Source organism: Glycine max, chromosome 18, assembly GCF_000004515.6.
Source record: "Glycine max cultivar Williams 82 chromosome 18, Glycine_max_v4.0, whole genome shotgun sequence".
Classification (NCBI taxonomy): Eukaryota; Viridiplantae; Streptophyta; class Magnoliopsida; order Fabales; family Fabaceae; genus Glycine; species Glycine max.
The window spans coordinates 32118306-32143715 of NC_038254.2; the positions used below are offsets into that span (position 1 = coordinate 32118306).

General features: G+C 43.7%; 1 non-coding gene across 1 annotated transcript; it reads left to right on the forward strand.

Annotated features, from left to right (window-relative positions):
* The first annotated feature begins 24431 nt into the window (after positions 1–24431).
* LOC113000239 (small nucleolar RNA R71) lies at positions 24432–24538 on the forward strand. Its single transcript, XR_003265530.1, has one exon. It is a non-coding gene; the product is annotated as a small nucleolar RNA R71 (small nucleolar RNA).
* The last annotated feature ends 872 nt before the right edge of the window (positions 24539–25410 follow it).

Sequence of the window (25410 nt, forward strand, 5' to 3'; positions counted from 1 at the left end):
ATTTCCAAATATGCATGTGAATTAGGAAGCATCAACAAGAATCAAGCCAAGGCTATTGTGCAAGCAATCAATGGGGAAAAACACACCAAAAGATTATGATGATGGATGGCTCAAATTCTCACAAAGGTAAACTTATCACTTTCAAAATTATCATGACATGTAGAGGAAAAATTGGGATTTCAAATCACAAAATGTCAAGAGACTTTTATTTTCAGAACAATTACCCATTTCTTGAACATATCCTATAATTCAAAGAAAAATATGCGAAGTTGTACATGAAAACAGAATTGACCTAAAATATTAAACTAGAAACCCAATAAAACTAACAAAACTAGCAAAACCAAAACCAAAGAACACTCCCCCCCCCCCCCCCCCCATACTTAAACAACACATTGTCCTCAATGTAACACAATTAAATGAATAAATGCAATTAAACTATCAAATAGAATCGGACAAATGTAATAAAAGTAAAGAAGGAGATAGGAAAAGAAAAACTCCCTAAGTCATGGTGGAGGAAGAGTAGGGTGGAGTAAGGAAGTCTCTTCCACCACTACGTCCACTAAAGAAGGGTTTGTGAGGAATGGCTTAAGTCGGTGTCCATTGACCTTGAAGCTCTTGTTTGTGGAGTCACTTTTGATCTCAACTATACCATAAGGAAAAACATTAGTAACAACAAAAGGACCAATCCACTTAGAGCTCAACTTACCACTCATGAGTCCAAGCTTAGAATTATACAATAACACTTTTTGCCCAACCATGAAGTCCTTCTTAATTATCATGCTATCATGGAACTTCTTGGTCTTTTCTTTGTAGAACTTGGCATTCTCATACGCTTCTAGGCGGATCTCATCTAACTCACTCAGTTTCAAATTTCTTTCCTCACCAGCTTGATCCATAGAGAAGTTGCAGGTCTTCACTGCCCAGCATGCTTTGTGCTCAATCTCAACTGGAAGATGACATGCCTTTCCAAAGACAACTCGATAAGGAGACATTCCTATGGGTGCTTTGTAGGCAGTCCTATGTGCCCAAAGAGCATCATCTAGCCTGGTACTCCAATCTTTCCTGCTTGGCTGCACAATCTTCTCTAAAATTCTCTTGATCTCCCTGTTAGAAATTTCTGCCTATCCATTGGTTTGGGGGTGGTCTGGTGTGGATACTCTGTGTACAACCCCATACTTTTTAAGCAAGGCATGCATTGATTTGTTGCAAAAATGGGTTCCTTGATCACTAAGGATTGCTTTAGGTACTCCAAACCTGCAAAACATATTAGATCTGACAAAATCTACAACAACCTTAGCATCATTAGTTCTAGTGGGCTTGGCTTCCACCCATTTTGAAACATAATCAACTGCAAGGAGAATGTAAACATAACCAAAAGATACAGGAAAAGGGCCCATGAAATCTATACCCCAGACATCAAACACCTCACAAAATAGCATAGGTTGCTGAGGCATTTGTTGTTGCCTTGTAAGTGCACTTCCTGCTCTCTGACACTGCTCACAAGTGCTACAAATCTTCCACGCATCTTTAAAGATGGTGGGCCAATAAAAGCCACAGTCAAGCACTTTGCGGGCTGTCCTTTGAACACCTAGATGACCTCCCGGTGCAGAAGAATGACATAACTGCAGGACTGAGTCAGTCTCATGATCTGGAATGCACCGTCTAATGACCTAATCACTGCATAATTTCCACAAGTAGGGGTCATCCCAAATAAAATGCTTAGCATCACTTTTAATTTTATCTTTTTGAGCCTTAGATGCTAAGGGAGGAAAAACAGAAGCAACTAAATAATTGACAATGTTAGCAAACCGTGGAGTAGAAAGAGAATCAGAAATACTATACAATATATACAAATGATCATCCGGGAAACCATCCCGAATGGGTGAATCCTCATCAGACACACGCTCGATTCGACTCAAATGATCAACAACTAAATTTTGTGCTCCGCTCCTATCACGGATCTCCAAGTCAAACTCTTGGAGCCAGAGCATCCATTGGATCAACCTAGGCTTTGAATTAGCCTTCTTCAACAAGTACTTTAGAGCTGCATGGTCAGTATAAACAATAATGCGAGTGCCAAGCAAATAAGAACAAAATTTTTCAAGAGCAAAAACTATGGCTAGTAGCTCTTTCTCAGTAGTAGTATAATTTGCTTGGGCAACATCTAAAGTCCTAGAAGCATAATATATCCCCCTAGGCAATTTATCAATTTTCTGAACAAGGACAACCCCCAATGCATAATTTGATGCATCACACATAAGCTCAAAAGGGGTTGTCCAGTCGGGTGCCTGGATAATGGGGGTGGTAGTCAGTGCTCTTTTGAGGCAATCAAAAGCCTCTTTGCATTTATCATTGAAGTCAAACTCCACCTCCTTTTGCAACAAGTTGGATAGTGGAAGGGATACTTTGCTAAAATCTCTTATAAATCGCCTGTAGAATCCTGCATGACAAAGAAAAGATCGCACCTCTCTCACGCAAGAGGGGTAAGGCAATTGTGAAATAACAGAAATTTTTGCAGGATCTACTTCAATGCCCTTATTGGAAATAATGTGGCCTAAAACTATACCTTGCTCAACCATAAAATGACATTTTTAAAAATTTAGAATAAGGTTAGTTTCAGTGCATCTATTCAAAACCTTTTCCAAACTATCCAAACAAACATCAAAAGAGGATCCATATACAGTGAAATCATCCATAAACACCTCTATGCAATTTTCTAAAAAATCACTAAAAATACTAATCATGCACCACTGGAAGGTACCAGGGGCATCGCACAGGCCGAAAGGCATCCTCCTATAGGCAAAAGTGCCGAAGGGGCAGGTGAATGTGGTATTTTCCTGATCCTCAGGAGCAATAGTGATTTACATATAACCAGAAAAACCATCAAGGAAACAGTAGTGAGATTTACCTGCCAGGCGTTCAAGCATCTGGTCAATGAATGGCAGTGGAAAATGGTCCTTTTTGGTAACCTAGTTCAGCCTCCTATAGTCGATGCAGACTCTCCAACTGTTCTGCACCCGAGTAGGAATCAACTCCTCATTCTCATTTTTTATCACGGTGAGGCCGGTTTTCTTCAGGATTACCTGGACAGGACTCACTCATTGGCTATCGGAGATAGGATAAATGATTCCAGCTTGTAGAAGCTTGGTTATCTACTTCTTCACTACATCAAGAATCACCGGGTTGAGTCTTCTCTGTGGTTGTCTTATTGGTTTAGCTCCATCCTCTAAATTTATCCAATGCATACATGTGGATGGGCTAATACCAGGGTCCAGCCTATAGCCTTCTTATGCTTCTTGAGAATTGATAACAGCTTCTCCTCTTGCTCATCAGCAAGGGAGGCAGATATAATTACTGGAAAACTTTTGTTATCATCCAAGTAAGCATATTTTAAATTTGATGGCAGAGGCTTCAATTCTGGTGTGGGCGGTTGGATAATGGTTGAAAGAGATGGTTTCTCAGCCTGAACCTCATAAAGAAAGTCAGAGGAATGTGTACTTCCTGAAACATGGTTAGTTCTATCTGACTCTAGAAAATCAATAGCAAGAGGTAAAACATCACCAGACATGTAATCAATATCAATTTCAGATTCACTCTCAGCATCAAATTCAGACGTATGATCAAGTACAAATTCAGATTCAATGCATGAAGAGTGACAGGCATGTAGATTAGAATGAAGATCAGTCATGTATTCATCAACAATATGGTCAATTATTTCAGCACGAAATACAGAAAGATCTTTAGATGGGTGTTTCATAGCATCAAGAATATTAAAATGAACAGTTATATCACCAAACTCCATAGATAGTGTGCCTGCATATACATCTATCTTAGTTCTAGCAGTTTTCATAAAAGGTTTGCCTAGGATGATGGGAATTGATCCTTTAGTAAATCCCTCCTCCATATTCAAAATAGAAAAATCAACAGGGAAAATTAGTTCACCAACTCTAACTAAGACATCCTCTATGAAACCAGTAGGATAGGCAACACTTTTATTAGCTAAATGAATTACCACATCAGTTGACTGCAAAAGACCAAGAGATAGAGAATTAAAAATAGACAGAGGCATCACACTAACAGAAGCTCCTAATTCTAGCATGGCATTGTCAAACTTACTGTTCCCTATAATACAAGGTATGCTAAATGTACCTGGATCTTTACATTTTTTAGGGATTTGGGGAACAGATTTACCAATCAATGCGGAGACATTTCTACCCATGCTAATTCGTTCACTTCCTTTAAGCTTCCGCTTATTAGTGCACAGCTCTTTCAAGAATTTAGCATATCTTGGAATTTGCTTTATTGCATCCAGCTGAGGTATGTTTACCTCTACTTTTCTAAATGTTTCCAAGATCTCTTTCTCTGCCTCTTCCATTTTTTTTGTTGGAAATTGCTCTTGGAGGGAATGGAAGAGGGATATGCTGCTTTTGTAAATCAGAATTACCAGTGGAAGATTCACCTGCATAGAAATTGTTAGGTAACTTACTCTTTAAATTTTTCTCATCATCTTTTTCTGGAGTAGAGTGAAGTTGGGCAGGTTCATTCACGGATACTGGTATAGGTCCTTAACACTGCTTTCCCGACCTCAATGCAATGGCACTCACATTTTTAGGATTCTAGATAGAATGAGAAGGTAATCTGTCAGAATTCTGGGACTGTTGTTGATTTAATTGTGTAGCCAATTGTCCCATCTGATTAGTTAAGCTCTGAATTGAGGCTCTGGTCTCTTGTAGAAACTGCATGTTTTGCATATCTATTGTCATACCCTAATTTCGTGCGGGGATTATTATTTGATGATATACAACCTTTGATTGGCCGCTTCGAGATACTTGGCACCCTTTGTTGCACAATATGTGAAGTCCCGAGACGTGCCGAAAATCAAAAGGAAGCAGGCTTACGCGATCCGTGAAAATTCCGTAATGTGACGGAAATCGAAAGGAGGTGTTTTTTGCAATCCGTGAGTTTTCGTAACTTCTTCGAAAGCTAAAAAAAAAAAGAGTAAATACATAATTCGTAAGGATTCGTAACCTTGCGGAAGGAAAATAAGTATCGTTATGAAATTCGTAAAGTTTCGTAACGTTACGGAAAAAGAATTACCAAAAAAGGTAAAGGGGGTGCATTCAGTAAAAAGGGGGTACAAATAGCAATCAGGCCCACTTGGGCCTTCCAGATTCTTCCTCCAGAAGGCTGTTGCTTGTGGAGGAAGCAACCTTGCTCGCCTGGGCGAGCTGGGTGGCAAGCTCCACCCCTATTTTGCTATAAATAGGGGGAGGAGTGAAGAGGGAAGGGGTTCAGCCTTCTTGGCACTTCTTATTCTCTCGAAATTGCTGAGGAAAATTGTTTCCGTGAAGAAAATCCAAGCCGAGGCGCTTCCGTAACGTTTTCGTAACATTTCCGTGAGTAATTATGCGAAGATTTTCAGCCGTTCTTCGACATTCATCGTTCGTTCTTCGTTTTCTTCAGTCTTCAACTGGTAAGTACCCCAAACCGAGCTTTTCAATTCATTCTATGTACCCATGGTGGTCCATATTTTGTTTCATGTATTTTTATTCTCGTTTTCATTCGCTTTCTATACCCCCTTTTGACGTGCTTCAATCATTTATTTAAGTCATTTCTCGCCTAATAAAAAAATAAAATAAATTTCCACCGATCATTTGAATTGTATCATCCGTTAATTTCGGTTAAAATGAATTCCGACCGTTCGATCGTGCCGTAACCACGTTGGAAATCAAAAAAGAGGTAAAATAATAATATAATAATAAAAAATATCTTTTAGTAAAATGAAGCGAAAAAATCAATCGGACGTTTTCTCTTTGGGATTTCTCATTCTTAATTGGATTGACTAATAACTAAAGTGAAACTAAGGCTAAAACCAACTCGCCTAGTCAAGCTCGTCCACAAAAAGGTCTCTAAAAAGAGTTTGAAAGTTTATCATTTCAGTTTTTCCTTACCACGTAAATGGATCATTTTTAAGGTCCAACGCCTTAAAATGATCACCTTTCAAGTCAAAAGAATCGCTTGATTCACTCTTAAGAAAGAACTACGTAGGTCTGATTTCCTCTTTGACAGAGGGTACGTAGGAGCAAAAGCCCCGCTTTTGTCGACCTCAAAAAATAAAAAGAAATAAAAGTTAAGGTAATACAATTTCCACAATTCTAAAAAATAGGTTGTTGTCCTTCGAGACAAACGTAAGAGGTGCTAATACCTTCCTCAAACGTAAATACAACTCCCGAACTTAGAATTTTCATTTTGACTGGTTTCCTTCGGTTTTTCTGACGTTTTCCACAAATAAACGTTGGTGGCGACTCCGCGCTCTTTCCTCCTTTGGAAAGCGCACCCGTGAGCCTCGCCTCGCACGCCCGCAAAAGGGCACGTTGCAACAGTTGGAGACTCCACTGGGGACTATTTTTGTGAGTTAGGCCTATTTTAAGGAATTGTGGATTTGTGAAACTTCGTGTGTGCATTTGTTGAACTGTGTAAAATGTAAATAATTGTTGTCTATTTCGCATTCTTTACACTGCATTCTAAGCACCCACGGGTTTGAGTAAAAAAGGGGGCCCTACACCCGGGTTCATGGAATTTAAGGAGTGGAGGTGAATCTATAATCATGCTAGGTCTCCGACTTGCTTGATAATAGTGAAACCTCGTCTAGAGCTTTCTCTCTTTATAATGTGTTGTCGCTGGTATTCCATACCGCAACAATATTATTATCTTGAGTGATGATACCTCTAGAAAACAGTCGTGTGAGTTATGAATTGTTGGGGAGTAGTTATTAGGGACCCCTAGATATTGTCCTATAGGTTCCCAAAATAGGGGCAAAGAGCAAACACGCTCCGTGCCATTTGTTCTCATGCATCTTTTGATAAATAGCACTAGTTTATAGTTTTGCTAGTGATGTTTGGTTTCTTCAGAGTAATGCGTAACCTTTTTAATACTACGTTGAGGCGCCATCATGCCCTAAACGTAGCATTAAAATTGGATCTCTGCGGTCTCGTATGTGTGAATTACCCATTTGTGTTGTTTTCTTTCCGTTTCATGCATACGCATTGCATCATTCATGTCGGAGTCTTGATCCACCCCTTTTTTAGGTAAAAGATGGGGACAAATCAAAACGGCAAAAGGTTTTATCAAGTCAAGGTTAAAAGTCTAGATGTCACTAGCCTCAAGGAATTGGGACGATTGATGGGACCTCTCCAAAGGCAAGCCTTCCGCAAAGTGTACGGGAAGATTCTAGATTTGACCGCAGCGGAGGTATTTACGGAAGCTGTCATATCCCTCGCCCAATACTATGACCAGCCGTTGAGGTGTTTCACGTTTGGGGACTTCCAAATGGTACCGACTATTGAAGAGTTTGAGGAAATATTAGGATGCCCTCTTGGGGGGAGAAAACCGTATCTTTTCTCCGGGTTTCTTCCCTCCTTGAGCAAGATTGCGACTGTGGTTGGAGATTCGGCAAAAGAGATGGATCGCATGAAGCAAACTCGGAACGGCGTAGTGGGCCTGCCTCGGAAATACTTGGAAGGCAAGGCAAGGGATATGGCGAGCCAAGAGAAGTGGGGCCCGTTTGCGGATATATTAGCTTTGTTGATTTTTGGGGTTGTCCTCTTTCCGAACGTTGACGGTTTGGTGGACTTAGATGCCATTGATGCTTTCCTCGCATATCACCATAGCAAGGAGAGTCCAGTGGTGGCTATCTTGGCAGATTTGTTTGACACCTTTGATCGGAGGTGTGAGAAAAACAGTGCACAAATTGTCTGTTGTTTACCCGCTCTCTGTGTGTGGTTGGTTTCACACCTATTCCAATAAGACACAAGACACCCGTGTCCGCTTCAAAGTTATCGCTCATGCGCCGAAAAAGGAAGAGTCGATTGGGACCAACATTTGGCTGGGATAGGAGGCAACGCAATCAATTGGTTTCCTCGTTGGAAGGAAGGCAAGGAAGGAGTTCTTTTCTCATGTGGGGACTACCCTAATGTTCCATTGATAGGGACTAGGGGTTGTATTAATTATAATCCCGCACTCGCCATAAGACAGCTAGGGTACCCCATGAGGGGAGCGCCAACAGAAGAAAGTCTCTCGCCTTTCCTTGTGAGGGATCTAGGCGCGCAAAGTCTCAAGGTGATACAAAGAGTCCACAAGGTGTGGAGAAGTCCGTTGAGGAAAGACAAGGAGCTTAGAGGCATCCAAAATGGCGTCATCAATGGTTATCAGGGATGGCTAAGAGTTCACACGTGAGGGTTAGATTGGCTCTCCAAATTGAAAGTTATCAATGAAGAGAACTTCGAAGCTCCGGAGGAAGATGAAGAAGTCCAAGCTCTAAAATTAGAGCTAGGGAAGGCAAGACTCGCCAAGGAGAAGTTCAAATCAGCCGCTACACACATCCGAAAAGAGTATACCGAGTTACAAGAGGAAAACACGGCCACTGCAAGAGCCCTTGAACAAGAAACCAAAAGGGCCCGCAAGAAGGAATATGGCCGAGAGAAATTCTGAGGAGCATTGTGGGGTAGCAACAATGAGCTCAAGCTCCAAAGAGAGGAAAGAGACCGGTCACGGGTGCATGGCATGATTTTAAAATAAGAGTTAGCTGCTTGCGCAAGGTCCAAAAGGAGTTTGGCCCAACACTTGGAAGCCACGGAACAAAGCATGCTAGCTATCATAGGGCAGTACAAGGAAGAATTGAACCAGTCTGTGACCCATGAACAAAAGCTAGCGGAGGATTTTGCACAAGTGTACGCCGAAAAAGAAGCAAGAGGGAGGGTGATTGATGCATTGCATCAAGAAGCGACTATGTGGATGGATAGGTTCGCCTTGACCTTGAATGGAAGTCAAGACCTCCCGCGTCTATTAGCCAAAGCAAAAGCCATGGCCGAAGTGCGTACGGCCCCCGAGGAGATTCATGGGCTAATCAATTACTGTCAACACATGATAGATTTGATGGCCCATATAATTAGAAACCGTTAGGTTCTCTTGTAACACCTTTGTATAATCTTGGCTAGATGAAAGCTTTGTTCTTTTTATAAAATGAGAAGTTCTGAACTTATCACGTTATCTAAAAAACCTTGGGGTGGATCCAAATGCTCCGATCATTCATTTGCATATTCATGTTTTGGTGGCATACTCACCGTTGTTTATTTCTTTAGGAATTTCATCATAACTAAGAAAGCACCAAGGCACCCCTATAACACTCGATCCAGAAAAATGGATAATGAAGAGGGCGTGAAGGAACAGATGAAGGTCGATCTATCGGCCTTAAAAGATCAAATGGCTTCCATCTCGGAGGTCATGTTAAAACTCCAGAAAACTATAGAGGATAAAGCCACGGCAACCGCCTCCAGTACAGTTAGGGAAGCGGAGCCGGTGCTGCAGCCCGCCTTAAATCCGGGCCGAGACAGAAACACGGCAGTATTTGGTCGGAGGTATAGTCCGCAAGCTTACCCCTATGGCTTGCCTCCGGACTTCACTCCCCGTGCCACCCCGGAAGATTTAAGCCAAGCCCCTACTTTCGAGGGGCAACTCCCACCTTATGACGACTATCCCGAGCAAGACGATGAGGAAGGAGATACCCATCTCAGTCCCCTGCTCCACCTCAAAGATCCGTCCCCCCATGAACTACCCCAACCAAACATAGTCTGCCATATCCTGGCTTCACCCACACCCGTAAAAGAATCTGTTCCCTTCGTGGAAGATAAGGGAAAGATTGAGGCGCTTGAAGAGAGGTTGAGAGCAGTCGAGGGCCTCGGCAATTACCCATTCTCGGATCTAGCGGACTTATGTCTCGTACCCAATATCGTCATTCCTCCCAAGTTCAAAGTACCGGACTTTGATAAGTACAAAGGGACAACATGTCCGAAAGGGCATCTTCGGATGTATTGCCGAAAAATGGGGGCGTATTCTGCGGAAGAAAAGTTGTTGGTCCATTTCTTTCAAGACAGCTTGGCTGGAGCAGCTGTAGCATGGTATACCAATCTGTAAGCTTCCCAGATCCGATCATGGAAGGACTTGGCAACTGCCTTCATTAGGCAGTACCAGTACAATACGGATATGGCTCCCGATCGGAACCAGCTTCAGAGTATGACTAAGCGAGAGCATGAGTACATTAAGGAATATGCCCAAAGATGGAGAGATCTCGCAGCCCAAGTCGTACCGCCCATGATGGAGAGGGAGATGATCACAATTATGGTAGATACGTTACCCACGTTCTACTATGAAAAGCTGATAGGCTACATGCCAGCTAACTTTGCGGATCTCGTCTTCGCCGGAGAAAGGATTAAATCCGGACTATGAAAGGGCAAGTTCGAATATGCTTCCAATGTGGCCCCCAACAACAACAGAAGAGCCCCAGTAGTAGGCGCGAGGAAAAAGGAAGGAGACGCCCACGCGGTCACCACCGCCCCGATGTGGATGAAAGCACCACAAAATATCCAAAGCTCATACCAGCCCAATCCCCCAAATTTTTCAATCCGAGCCGGGAGTTCCCCCCCGACTCAAGTAAAAGGACCGCCCGCGGCAGAGAGAACGCCGGCCCAACACACAGCTCCAGCCACGCCCCGGCCAGTCAACAATACGGCCCCTGGCACGAGCTATAATAATGCACAGAGCCCACTCCCGAAAGATAACTTCTCTCCTATTCACATGGCATACTCCGAATTATGGCCTTCATTATTGGAGAATCATTTGGTGGTAGCCATACCCGAAAGGGTCTTCTAGCCACCCTACCCCAAGTGGCATGACTCGGGTGCCAAATGTGAGTACCATAGTGGAGCTCCCGGACACAACATTGACTCCTGCCGCCCGTTCAAGTATAAAGTGCAGCACCTAATCAGTGTCAGCTGGCTATCGTTTCAAGAGGAAGGCCCAAATGTTAAAACTAACTCGCTAGCTAGTCATGGAAAGGCTAGCGTAAACGCCATCCAAGAGGGTGGGCCATCGCGGGCAAGGAGATTAGGAGAGGTGGCTACTTCCAGACGTTTTATCTACCAATCGCTGCAAGCGGCATGAATGGTCTCCCGTGGCGGAGGCGAAAGTGACGAATGTTTGTTTCACCTCGGGGAGTCGCACGACATGGAAACCTGTCTCGCGGTAGAAGAATTGCTTCAGCGGCTCATGGATTGCGGGCAGCTTCAAGTGTCCATAGGAGGGAGGGAAGAACCACAAATTTGCATGCAGTCGGAAGAGAAGAAGGTTCCTCTAACCCCCAAGGCCCTAGTGATATGTTTTACTAGGAAAGGGACCGGCTCCACACCCATATACCCCCACACAGCGCCCAAGCCAACGCCATTTGCATATCAAAGTAATAAGGCCGTTCTGTGGAAGTATACCCCTCCCGCGTTCAGCGAAAGAGTTGCAACCGAAGTTGACTCCCTGTCAGCTAAGGTGACCAACATCATCGGCCTCAGTGGCGTAACCCGCAGTGGTCAAGTGTTCGCTTCCCCTCACCCGGCGGAGTTTCCCTCCAAGGGGAAAGCGCCCATGGTCCAAGAGCCCACAGACGTAGCCACCCCCTCGAAAGAAGTAGATCCTCCAGTGGTAAGAGGGGCTGAAAAGAAAGAAGGTCTTCAAGGAAAGACAGTGACTTTGGAAGAGGCCCATGAGTTCCTTCGCCTCATCCAACAAAGCGAGTTTAAGGTAGTCGAGCAACTGAATAAAACTCCAGCAAGGATCCTGTTGCTTGAACTACTCATAAACTCCGAGCCTCATCGTACGCTGTTGATAAAAGTCCTCAATGATGCCCATGTAGCCCACGATATCTCAGTGGAGGGTTTTGAAGGCATCGTTAATCATATAACCACCAACAATTATATCGCGTTCGCAGAAGAAGAGATTCCCATAGAGGGGAGAGGACACAACAAGGCTCTTCATGTGTCGGTAAAGTGTATGGACCATGTTGTCGCAAAGGTGGTTATCGACAATGGATCGAGTTTAAATGTAATGCCGAAGACCACTTTGGAAAAGCTTCCTTTTAGTGCTTCACGTTTAAAACCGAGCTCGATGGTTGTGCGAGCCTTTGATGGTACTTGGCGGGAAGTGATGGGGAAATCGACATTCCCATTCAGATAGGCCCCCACACTTGCAATGTGGTGTTTCAAGTAATGGATATAAATCCCGCCTATAGCTGCCTCTTGGGAAGACCTTGGATTCATGCCTTGGGAGTGGTCCCTTCAACGCTTCACCAGAAATTGAAGTTCGCAGTGGGTGGACTTTTAGTGATAGTGTCGGGTGAAGAGGATATGTTAGTGAGCTGCCCCTCCTCCGCCCCATACGTAGAAGCGGCGGAAGAATCATTGGAAACAACTTTCCAATCCTTCGAGGTGGTGAGCTGCGCCTCTGTGGAACCAAGTCCATTGCTACCTTCTCTCTCCAATGCGGCCATAATGGTGGCGTGTGTTATGCTCAGGAACGGATTTGAGCCCGGAATGGGTCTAGGCAAGGATGGCCTCGAAAATGCCAACGTGGTCGATATCAAGGGAAATCCATACAAATATGGTTTAGAGTATGAACCCGGGATGCCGGGGAGGAGGAATGTGCCGTCAAGACTTCGGGCGGATAGGGTATGGCCCGGCCGTATTAGCCAGTGTTTCACCAGTGCCGGAACGGTGTCCGAGGAGGAGGTGGCCGCAGTAGAAGAGGAGTTCCCTCAAGACCCGCCAAGTTTTGTGCAACCATGCCATCCCGATTCTCAAGTGGGGAACTGGCGCGTGATAAGCCAGTCGGAAGTCTATACCGCTGATTCAATGTAATTAGAGCCTATAGATTTCCTTTCTCTTTTGTTTTGTGAAACCTACCTTATTAAATAAAACAAAGAGATCTTGTTTCATCTGTTCTTGCAATTCCACCTTTTCTCATATCATTTTGCATGTTTTGTCTTGTTTGGTATAGATATGAGGGTCGATTCTTTGAGGATCCTAACAACGAGGGTTTGACAATCGATTTCGATCGAGATATAAGCCAAACGATAAACGAGGAAGAGGAAGAGGACGTCCTTTCACCAGAGTTGGGGAGGTTGGTCGCTCAGGAAGAACGTGAAATGAAGCCTCACCAAGAAGAAACCGAATTGGTAAACTTGGGGACCACGGAGGAAAAGAAAGAAGTAAAGGTAGGAACCGGTATGACCGCGCCTATCCGCCAAGGCTTGATAACCCTTCTTGAAGAGTATCAAGATGTCTTTGCGTGGTCATATCAAGACATGCCCGGTCTGGATTCTGACATTGTGCAGCATAAGTTGCCTTTGAATCCTGGGTCTTCCCCGGTTAAGCAAAAGTTACGAAGAATGAGACCCGAGATGTCTTTAAAAATTAAAGAAGAAGTAAGGAAGCAATTTGATGCAGGGTTCTTAGCTGTAGCTCGGTACCCAGAGTGGGTGGCCAACATTGTCCCAGTCCCGAAAAAGGACGGCAAGGTTCGAATGTGTGTAGACTACCGGGACTTGAACCGAGCCAGTCCTAAAGACAATTTTCCCCTGCCACACATTGATATATTGGTAGATAATACAGTCAAGTTCGCCCTTTTCTCATTTATGGATGGTTTCTCGGGGTATAATCAAATAAAGATGGCACCCGAAGATGTAGAGAAGACCACTTTCGTCACCCTATGGGGGACGTTCTGCTATAAAGTGATGGCCTTCGGGCTGAAAAATGCTGGGGCAACCTATCAGCATGCCATGGTGGCGTTGTTCCATGATATGATGCATAAGGAAATAGAGGTCTACGTAGATGACATGATTGCCAAGTCTCGAACTGAGGACGAATACCTTGTCAATCTGCGTAAGCTGTTTGGAAGGTTACAGAAATACCAACTAAAACTGAACCCAACCAAATGCACCTTCGGGGTAAAGTCGGGGAAGTTGCTAGGATTTATCGTAAGTCAGAAAGGGATAGAGATAGATCCTGAGAAAGTGAAGGCCATCCTTGAAATGCCGGAACCACGCATGGAGAAGCAGGTTCGGGGGTTCTTGGGCAGGTTGAATTATATCGCGAGATTTATCTCGCAACTCACCCCTACCTGTGAGCCCATTTTCAAGCTATTACGTAAGAACCAGGCGGTCCTGTGGAACAGTGACTGCCAAGAGGCCTTCGAGAAGATCAAACAGAGTCTCGCGAACCCCCCGGTGCTCATGCCACCTGTAACAGGAAGACCTCTTTTCCTGTACAAGACCGTGTTGGACGAGTCTATGGGGTGCGTGTTGGGTCAGCACGATGATTCTGGGAAAAAGGAGCAAGCCATCTACTATCTAAGCAAGAAGTTTACCGCATGTGAGATGAATTACTCAATGCTGGAAAGGACGTGTTGTGCTCTAGTATGGGCATCACATCGGCTTAGGCAGTACATGCTCAGCCATACCACGTGGCTTATCTCCAAAATGGATCCCGTGAAATACGCTTTGAGAAACTGGCCCTCACAGGATGAATCGCTAGGTGGCAGGTACTATTATCTGAATTCGATATCGTTTACGTCACCCAAAAGGCGGTAAAGGGAAGTGCCTTAGCGGATTGTTTGGCCCAGCAACCCCTCCAGGATTATCGGCCGATGCACCTCGAGTTCCCAAATGAAGATATCATGGCCCTGTTTGAAGAGAAGCGGACGCACGAGGACATAGACAAGTGGATTCTTTGCTTCGATGGGGCATCTAACACTTTGGGCCACGGAGTAGGGGCAGTCCTTGTATCCTCGGATGATCAGTGTATTCCTTTCACGGCTAGGCTAGGTTTTGATTGTACCAACAATATGGCCGAGTATGAAGCATGCGCCCTCGGGGTTCAGGCGACCATTGATTTTGATGTAAAACTACTCAAGGTGTATGGAGACTCAGCTTTGGTGATACGCCAGTTGAAAGGAGAATGGGAAACTAAGGATCCGAAGTTGATACCCAATCAAACTCACATCTTGAGGTTAGCCAAGTACTTTGACGACATTTCTTTCCACCACATACCTCGGGAAGAGAATCAAATGGCTGATGCATTAGCCACCCTGGCATCCATGTTTCAACTTGCCCCACACGGGGATCTGCCGTACATCGAATTCAAATCTCAGGGCAGGCCGGCATATTGTTATGCAATAGAGGAAGAGCGGGATGGGAAACCGTGGTATTTCAACATCAAACAATATGTCGAGAACAAAGAATACCCACCAGGGATTTCTGACAATGACAAAAGGACGTTGAGGAGATTGGCTACTGGTTTCTTTGTAAGTGGTACCATCCTGTACAAACGGAACCACGACATGACCCTCCTACGATGCGTAGATGCCAAAGAGGTGAACTTCATGATTGAGGAGATCCACGAGGGTTCCTTTGGGACACATGCCAATGGGCATGCTATGGCCAGAAAAATCCTTAGGGCCGGTTATTACTGGCTCACTATGGAAAGCGATTGCTGCGCTCATGTAAGGAAGTGTCATAAATGTCAAGTATACGTGGACAATGTCAATGTTCCGCCACATCCTCTGAATGTTATGTCCGCTCCTTGGCCTTTTTCCATGTGGGGAATAAATGTCATTGGGGCCATCGAACCCAAAGCGTCGAATGGTCACTGCTTCATTCTTGTGGCGATAGATTACTTCACCAAATGGGTCGAAGCGGCTTCTTATACTAATGTCACGAGGAGTGTGGTAGTCAGATTCATCAAGAGGGAGCTGATTTGTCGATATGGACTCCCTAGGAAAATCATTACTAACAATGGCACCAATTTGAACAACAAGATGATGCAGGAAATGTGCGAGGATTTCAAGATCCAGCATCATAACTCCACCCCTTATCGGCCGAAGATGAATAGGGCTGTAGAGGCTGCGAATAAAAATATTAAGAAGATTGTTCAGAAGATGACAGTGTCATACAAAGATTGGCATGAGATGTTGCCTTTCGCCCTGCACGGATATAGAACCTCGGTACGAACTTCTACTGGGGCAACGCCGTATTCTTTGGTTTATGGGATGGAAGCAGTACTCCCATTTGAGGTGGAGGTTCCTTCTCAGAGGATAATAGCGGAATCAGGCCTAGAAGAGTCAGAATGGGCTCAAGCACGCTACGACCAACTTAACCTTATTGAAGGTAAGCGTTTGGCAGCCATGAGCCATGGGCGTCTGTATCAATGAAGGATAAAGAACGCATTCGACAAGAAGGTACGCCCGCGCAAGTTCAACGAGGGGGACCTCGTGCTGAAGAAGATGTCCCACGCTGTTAAGGATAATCGAGGCAAGTGGGCCCCGAATTATGAAGGACCTTTCGTGGTGAAAAGAGCTTTTTCTGGGGGTGCTCTGATACTCACCCACATGGATGGCGAGGAGCTGCCCTCGCCCGTGAACTCCGATGTAGTTAAACGATATTACGCTTGAAGTCTGGGGTAATCGAGAGGACCGTTGCATGTTTTTATTTCTGAGTTTTTCTCGTTCTTCTTGGGTTCCTCTAGGGATTCCCATTCACTGTATTTGTCTCATTTCTTTGAAAAGAAAAGATGGGCGAGGTTTCAGTCCTCCCTTTGGTTTCAAACCTTGTGTTTTAGTTTGTTATAACCTGAGCCCTCTTCGCTCGGTTCATGGGGTGCCCCAAACGTTTATTTAAAATTGAATTTAACTAGCCTTCACTAAGAAAATCATCGCATTAGAAACATTCATACATGCACATGCACATGCATATCTTGTGGTAGCATGGAGTAGAATTGTCTCAGGCCACGGTCAGAAGTCAAGACAAGTCAATGGCAGAAATCAACCAAGGTAAGACGATGGCCGGTCACGATTGGCCGCGTATTGTTTGTCTCCTACTTGCAGGTACTTAGGGATGGAGGCAAATGGAGGATAGGGTCACGGCCGATCGTTGTCCCTTCCCGGCGCTAGACAAGCAGAGAACGTCGCTGCATGGCAGCCCAGTATCCTTTGAATTCACAGTATTTTATTACTATTGTTTGTTTTAAATAAAGTAATCGACGCCTGATTCTAACTTAAGTAGGTTCGAGTAGGCAAATGCTAACCCGTAAGGGGGGGAGGCATGGTTAATGTTTCGCAAAAAAAAAAAGTACAGGTTAGCTCGCCTGGGCGAGCAACCCCTGTACGAAAATATAAAAGGGGTGGAGGGGGAACATTTTCTTCACCCAAAACTCTTCCCCCTCACTTCAAAAACCCCCAAGCTCACGGGAACTACGAGAACAACAGCCCCCAAGCTTCCATTGTCGAGTTTTTGCTTCCCTTTTCACGCTTTAATTCACTCCTCACAAGTAAGTGCAATTTCCCTTGGTTATTTGGCTCTCCATTGATGTGTTTTGGTGCTTTAGTTGCTCATTTTTTACAAAATTCGTGAAGCAATTCGCATCTGAATCCATGCTTGTTTTGTTGAGTTGAGGGTTTGTGTGAGAAGGCATTAGGCCTATGTTGTATTCTGAAGCAATGGGGCATGCCACATTGTCCCCATTCTCTTGCAATTTGTGTCCAAACGTGCGCCCCCCAAGTGCTCGGTGAAATGCCCCAATGATATATGAATATGATTTTGCGAAATTGGGATGGTAGGACTGTTTTATATATGTAGAGACAGCATAGGAGATTCAAAATAGGTGCCCGAATGCAATTTCAAGCTTAGGAACCCAAACTTTTTAGCTTCAATGCAAGAAGACATACTCATGGCTAGGAATCCAAATTTTGGTTTTAGAATTAGAAAAACATGAAAATTAGGACTTGCTTGTGAGAGTTTTTGCTCGAATTTGGGCTGCCCCATGTTTGATACTTTGCACCTAAGTAATATGAAAAACACCTTGCAATAGTATGTATATATAGGTAAATAAAAGGGGCATGAAATTCTTTGCAAAGGGTGAATGAATATTGAGGTTGCTTCCTAAATGAATGTATGATAGCACGAAATTCCCTTTTGAATGCAAGTGTGTGCATAATGTAAATAGCTTGCCAATATGAATAAATGTGAGTGAAACAATAAAAATTTGTATGATATATATTTCAAATATATGTAGGTAGTTTGTAATAGCAAATGTTTAGGATATAAATTAGGTGCGAATTTTGACGCAATGCCTTGAGCGTAAGAATGTATGTTCTTTTCAAATGCATATATGTGTGTGACAATTAGAATGTGTTGGATGGCCTCTATGTTGATATAAATGGTAGGATATTCCACACGTACGCGTGTGCATAAATAGATTACATGAGTTCGTTCTAAAATCAGAGGGATTAGCATGACATTTTTTGCGTTAAGATAAGCATTATCTTGTAAAACTAACTTCCAAATGTTGGCTTTCGCAGGAAATGGCCCCAAGGAAGCTTGCCTCAAAGAGATCCAGGAAGGATAAAGCGGCTAAAGGAACCAGTTCCGCTCCCGAATATGACAGCCGCCGTTTTAGGAGCGCTGAGCACCAGCAGCGCTTCGAGGCCATCAAGGGATGGTCATTTCTCCGGGAGCGACGCGTCCAGCTTAGGGACGACGAGTATACTGACTTCCATGATGAGATAGTTCACCGGTGGTGGGCATCACTGGTTACCCCCATGGCCAAGTTCGACCCAGACATAGTTGTCGAATTTTATGCCAATGCTTGGCCTACAGAGGAGGGCGTGCGAGATATGCGATCCTGGGTGAGGGGTCAATGGATCCCGTTCGATGCGGATGCTCTCAGCCAGCTCCTGGGATACCCTTTAGTGCTGGAGGAGGGCCAGGAATGCGAGTATGGCCAGAGGAGGAATCGGTCCGACGGGTTTGATGAGGAGGCCATCGCCCAGTTGCTATGTATACCGGGGCAGGATTTTGCCCGGACTGCTGCTGGAAGACGGGTGCGGATCATGCGCACAACATGACCACCCTGACTCAGATCTGGATGACTTTGTTGCTCAGCATCATCCAGCCCAGCGATCATAATTCCGACCTCCCCTTGCCGAAGTGTCAGCTGGTGTACACCATCTTGACATGGATGAGCATTCACGTGGCTCAGTTAATCGCTGATGCCATCTATCTATTTGCAGGTATGGCGCCTACCATGCACCCTCTGGACCCGGATAAGTCCAACAGGGCCCTGGGATTTCCTGCTTTGATCACAGGACTCTACCAGTCGTTCGGAGTCCCCGTCGCACCTAGCAAGGTGATTCGGCCGCCCATCACCCGAGCTTTTATTGAGAAGTATTGCACGCAGAGACAGGCCCAGGGGGATGCTCCGCAGGCCGCAGACGCGCCGCCACCTCATCAGGCTAGCCCAACTGGATCATTTGATATGGAGCAGTATTTACGGCATTTGGTTCGCCAGTAGGCGGCCAACCACCGGGCGCATGTACAGACCCATGATTGTCTTTACCATTTGAGCCTCAGCCTGCAGAGCCAGGGTTTTACTTCTTTTCCGTGCCCTACTCTGGATCAGTTCAGGGCAGAGGTCGCATGGCCCGGAGATTGGCCTGAGGCCCTGGCAGGAGAGGCACCAGCAGAGGCACTAGCAGAGGCTCCCGACGAGGCAGATGAGGTCCACGAGGACGAGGAGATGACCGATTTACTTGATTTCTTAGGAGGGAGCGGAGCCACGTGATTGGGAGATCCCTTGATCTGTATTTCTTTGTTGTTTCCATTTTTTCCTGCTACATATCATCTTATTTTTGTTTGACTAAGGGACTAATGTTTGTTTCATGTTGATTGACTTTTGTTTTGTACATACATATCGTTTGAGTTGTTACGTCAATACTTGTTTCGTTGTTGTCAATAGTGTTTGTAGAAATTCTGGAATCGTGTAGAATTTTTTCATTTAGGAACGTCGTCCTAAAAATAAAATGAACCAAAATTATGATAAAAAAGGAGAGAAGTGTAGTGAATAAAATGTCTATGTATATAAAGAAAAAGGAAAATGTGCATAGAAGGGTTTTTATAAAAAATACGTGTAGAGGGATTCTTGTGTGTGTGAACGAGTATATATAAAGAAACTTTTGTATGAACCATAAGTGTGCGTTGGAGAAAAACGAAAAGGATCTTTAAATGTAAATAGGGTTTGACCATGTGACGTGAAGAGAGAGAGTTCCAATGCATATACAGAAAGAGTTTGTTATGTACAAGTGTGTAGATATACAAAGAAAATTTCTTCATAGAGGACCATAGGTGTATAATTTTGTGAATATATAAAAATGAAACAAAAAGGAAAAAGAAAGAAAGACCGCGAAGGTCGACATGTTATAGTTAAGAAGTATAAATCATTCGTAAAGAGCAAACGTATCTTCTGGGAACAAGGGACTGATGCTAAGAGTTTAGTTTCTGGAATAACCGAGATAAGAATGGATGAATTCATTGAACTGACGGGAGAACATAATTTGGAAACATTGGGTCTATTTGTGTAAATTCCCAACCATAGTATCACAATGCCATAAATAGGATGCTTGAGTGCCCACCTGGCTGTAGCCATGACTAATTTTGCACGTTGTTTTCAAATCATCATTGTCACGCGTGCCTTATGGAATAATATGGAAGTTTGACCCGAAATCGACACCTTGACACCCAAATTTGTTTCGCCCCAGATATATAGATTGGGTTCCCACGATAAAAGACCCCATTGAAACACAACCTTAGACCTTTTTGAACCTTGGCCTATAAAAAAGAATCCTCATTCCTTCCCCGAAGCAAAGGACAGCGGAATCTCCTCAAGGGAGAGCGAATAGAATGCTAAAACCCGATTTCCCAAAGAAAGGGATGGGGAAGGAGAAGTGAAAAGAAAGAAAAGGAAGAAATGGAAAGAAAGAAAAAGAAAAAGATGAAAATAAAGAAAAGAACAAAAGAAAGAAAAGGAAGGATTCCCGATCAAAGATCGAAAGGAAGTGAAAATGGAAAAGATCGAAGGAAAACAGAGTAATTCTCGATCAATGAAAGAAAGGGAATGGAAAATCTTCAGACCAGATAAATTCTCGGCAAGATAAGTGACTGTCGGCAAAGGAAAACCCATTTTTGGTGTCTCTTCCTTTCGAATTGCCATTCAAATTCATTCTCGACTGGCGATATCCCACCCCACATGTACAAAGAGGAAAAGACCGAAACACCCAGCGTCCTCTCCAAAAACACTACCCTCGAGAAAATCCTATTGATCCGTGATCGTACGTGTGATCTCTGATTCGATAGGAAATCGTGCGCAAAAAAGTCATGGTGCAGTTATGGTTTGGGAATAGGGTGAAACACTTGCCTGTGTGAGTTTTATACACTATGAGTGATTTATTTTCAGCTTAACCTGATGTTTCCCCTGCATGTTCATTTAAAAGCTAAATGTTGACATCCTGCCCTTCATTCTCGGTTACAAGGAAGATTATCCTTGGCACAAGTATATTGTTTCTCTAAGATATGGTGCTCTCGCGAATGATTTATTTTTCTTTGCAAAAAGCATGTTTGCCTTTTAGGTGGAAAAAACCGGTGGACCGTTTGGTCCTGCCAACAAACTTTTTTCGGAGCCCCATGAATTTATTGCCTAGCGCTGTTCATGTCTCCTCCACCATCGAGTCTGGAGCCCCGCAAAGTTATTGCGTAGCACTGTTCGCCAATTCTCCATTCTCCACTTGTTTTAGAGCCCCATGAATTTATTGCCTAGCGCTGTTCATTCATCCTCCACCAACGAGTCTGGAGCCCCACGAAGTTATTGCGTAGCGCTGTTCGCCAATTCTCCATTCTCCACTTTTTTCGGAGCCCCATGAATTTATTGCCTAGCGCTGTTCATGTGTTCTCCACCTTGGAGTCTGGAGCCCCGCGAAGTTATTGCGTAGCGCTGTTCGCCAATTCTCCATTCTCCACTTTTTTACGGAGCCCCATGAATTCATTGCCTAGCACTGTTCATGCATCCTCCACCATCGAGTCTGGAGCCTCGCGAAGTTATTGCATAGCGCTGTTCGCCAATTCTCCATTCTCCATCTTATTCGGAGGCCCATGAATTCATTGCCTAGCGTTGTTCATGTGTCCTCCGTTATCAAGCGCGGAGCCTCTGGTGACTGGGAAATATGTTTTTCTGTTATTTTCCGGATCGGTTCCTTCGCCAAACATGTGTATATGTGTATATGTATATTATATTCGTTGTGCATAAAAAAAAGAAGGAGTAGAGACGATAGTCGTCATCACGGAAAGGGCAGGACGGGCGAAATCAGTGTCTTATCTTTGCTTTCCTCTTATCTCCGATGAGAGGTAAGTAAAGAGGAGCAACTGTCATACCCTAATTTCGTCCGGGGATTATTATTAGATGATATACAACCTTTGATTGGCCACTTCGAGATACTTGGCACCCTTTGTTGCACAATATGTGAAGTCCCGAGACGTGCCGAAAATAAAAAGGAAGCAGGCTTACGCAATCCGTGAAAATTCCGTAATGTGACGGAAATCGAAAGGAGGTGTTTTTCGCAATCTGTGAGTTTTCGTAACTTCTTCGAAAGCTAAAAAAGAGTAAATACATAATCCGTAAGGATTCGTAACCTTGCGGAAGGAAAATAAGTATCGTTACGAAATTCATAAAGTTTCGTAACGTTACGGAAAAAGAATTACCAAAAAAGGTAAAGGGAGTGCATTTAGTAAAAAGGGGGGTACAGCAAATAGCAATCAGGCCCACTTGGGCCTTCCAGATTCTTCCTCCAGAAGGCTGTTGCTTCTGGAGGAAGCAACCTTGCTCGCCTGGGTGAGCTGGGTGGCAAGCTTCTCCCCTATTTTGCTATAAATAGGGGGAGGAGTGAAGAGGGAAGGGGTTTAGCCTTCTTTGCACTTCTTATTCTCTCGAAATTGCTGAGGAAAATTGTTTCCGTGAAGAAAATCTAAGCCGAGGCGCTTCCGTAACGTTTCCGTGAGTAATTACGCGAAGATTTTCAACCGTTCTTCAACATTCATCGTTCGTTCTTCGTTTTCTTTAGTCTTCAACTGGTAAGTACCCCAAACCGAGCTTTTCAATTCATTCTATGTACCCGTGGTGGTCCACATTTTGTTTCATGTATTTTTATTCTCGTTTTCATTCGCTTTCTATACCTCCTTTTGACGTGCTTCAGTCATTTATTTAAGTCATTTCTCGCCTAATCAAAACATAAAATAAATTTCCACCGATCATTTGAATTGTATCATCCGTTAATTTCGGTTAAAATGAATTCCGACCGTTCGGTCGTTCCGTAACCACGTTGGAAATCAAAAAAGAGGTAAAATAATAATATAATAATAAAAAATATCTTTTAGTAAAATGAAGCGAAAAAATCAATCAGACGTTTTCTCTTTGGGATTTCTCATTCTTAATTGGATTGACTAATAACTAAAGTGAAACTAAGGCTAAAACCAACTCGCCTAGTCAAGCTCGTCCACAAAAAGGTCACTAAAAAGAGTTTGAAAGTTTATCATTTCAGTTTTTCCTTACCACGTAAATGGATCATTTTTAAGGTCCAACGCCTTAAAATGATCACCTTTCAAGTCAAAAGAATCGCTTGATTCACTCTTAAGAAAGAACTACGTAGTTCTGATTTCCTCTTCGACGGAGGGTACGTAGGAGCAAAAGCCCCGCTTTTGTCGACCTCAAAAAATAAAAAGAAATAAAAGTTAAGGTAATACAATTTCCACAATTCTAAAAAATAGGCTGTTGTCCTTCGAGACAAACGTAAGAGGTGCTAATACCTCCCTCAAACGTAAATACAACTCCCGAACTTAGAATTTTCATTTTGACCGGTTTCCTTTGGTTTTTCTGACGTTTTCTACAAATAAACGTTGGTGGCGACTCCGCGCATCTTTCCTCCTTTGGAAAGTGCACCCGTGAGCCTCGCCTCGCACGCCCGCAAAAGGGCACATTGCAACATCTATTTGCCTAACATGTTCTTCAAGGGAAGGTTGCGGAGGAGCCTCAACTGTTTGCTATTTCTGGGGCTGTTGCTGTTGTTGTTGCTGAATTGGTGGAGGAATGTATGGTCTTCTTGGGCTAGCAGCATTTTGAAAATAGGGTTGTTGTTGCTGCTGTTGTGAAGGATTCGACCATCTAAGGTTGGGATGATTCCTCCACCCGGGATTGTACCTATTGCTGGAGTAATTGTTCTATTGTGGCTGATTTTGCTGCTGAGGTTGAGGAGGTCTGTTGTAGATGTTTGCAGCATAAGCTTCAGACTGTTCCATTGCTTCAGATTGTTGCACAAAAGGGCAAAGGTCTGTGTGGTGGTCGGTAGAGGAGCATAAACCACAGAGTCTGGCGACAGGTGCAGATTTTTTATTCATGGCCAGTTGGGTTACCAGGTTAAGTAAGGCATCTAGTTTACCTTCAAGCTTCTTAGTCTTGGCTGATGAAGATGAATTCGTGGCTACTTCATGTACTCCTCTAATGACAATAGCATCACTTCTGGCACTAAATTGCTAGGAGTTTGAAGCCATCTTCTCAATTAAATTTCTGGCTTCAGCAGGGGTCATGTCTCCAAGGGCTCCACCACTGGCAGCATCTATCACACTTCTCTCCATGTTACTGAGTCCTTCATAAAAATATTGGAGAAGAAGCTGCTCAAAAATCTGGTGGTGAGGGCAACTGGCACATAGTTTCTTAAATCTCTCCCAGTATTCATATAAGCTCTCTCCACCAAGTTGCCTGATGCCTGAAATGTCTTTTCTGATGGCAGTGGTCCTAGATGCAGGGAAGAATTTCTCCAAGAACACCCTCTTAAGATCATCCCAGCTGAAAATAGACCTGGGAGCAAGGTAGTATAGCCAATCTTTTGCCACTCCCTCCAGAGAATGAGGAAAAGCCTTTAGAAAGATATGATCTTCTTGGACATCAGGGGGCTTCATGGTGAAACAAACAATATGGAACTCCTTAAGATGCTTATAAGGATCTTCACTTGCAAGACCATGAAACTTGGGCAGCAAATGTATTAGTCCAATCTTGAGAACATATGGAACACCCTCATCAGGATATTGAATGCACAAGCTTTCATAAGTGAAATCAGGTGCAGCTATCTCCCTAAGAGTCCTCTCACGAGGTGGAGGTTGAGCCATGTTCTCAGTATAAAAATTAGTAGTGGAATGCTCAAAATCAGAATATTCAGAATCACTAGCAACCGAATACTCAGAATGCTCAAAATGCACAGAATGATCAGGATGCACACTATGCCTAACTAATCTATGAAAGGTTCTATCTATTTCAGGATCAAAGGGTTATAAATCGCCTGGATTGCCCCTAGTCATGCATTATATGCAGCAAATAATGTGTTTCTCAACAAGCACCTAACAAGGGGGTAAAACTACAACTATACTCAAATGATATCAAAATGAGCTGAGATTTTGTGAGGAACACCCTAAAATCATGAAAAGATGGCACAAAAATTTTCAGACAAAAATTCAAAGTCTAACTATGAAAACTACCTAAGCAAAGTTTAGAAAAATACGACAATAATACTTAAAAAATAAAATAAAAACTTAGTAAACGGCTGATTTTTGGAGTTTGGGAGTCCCCAAAAAGCTTTAGCAGGTTTCCACAATACAGGAAATTT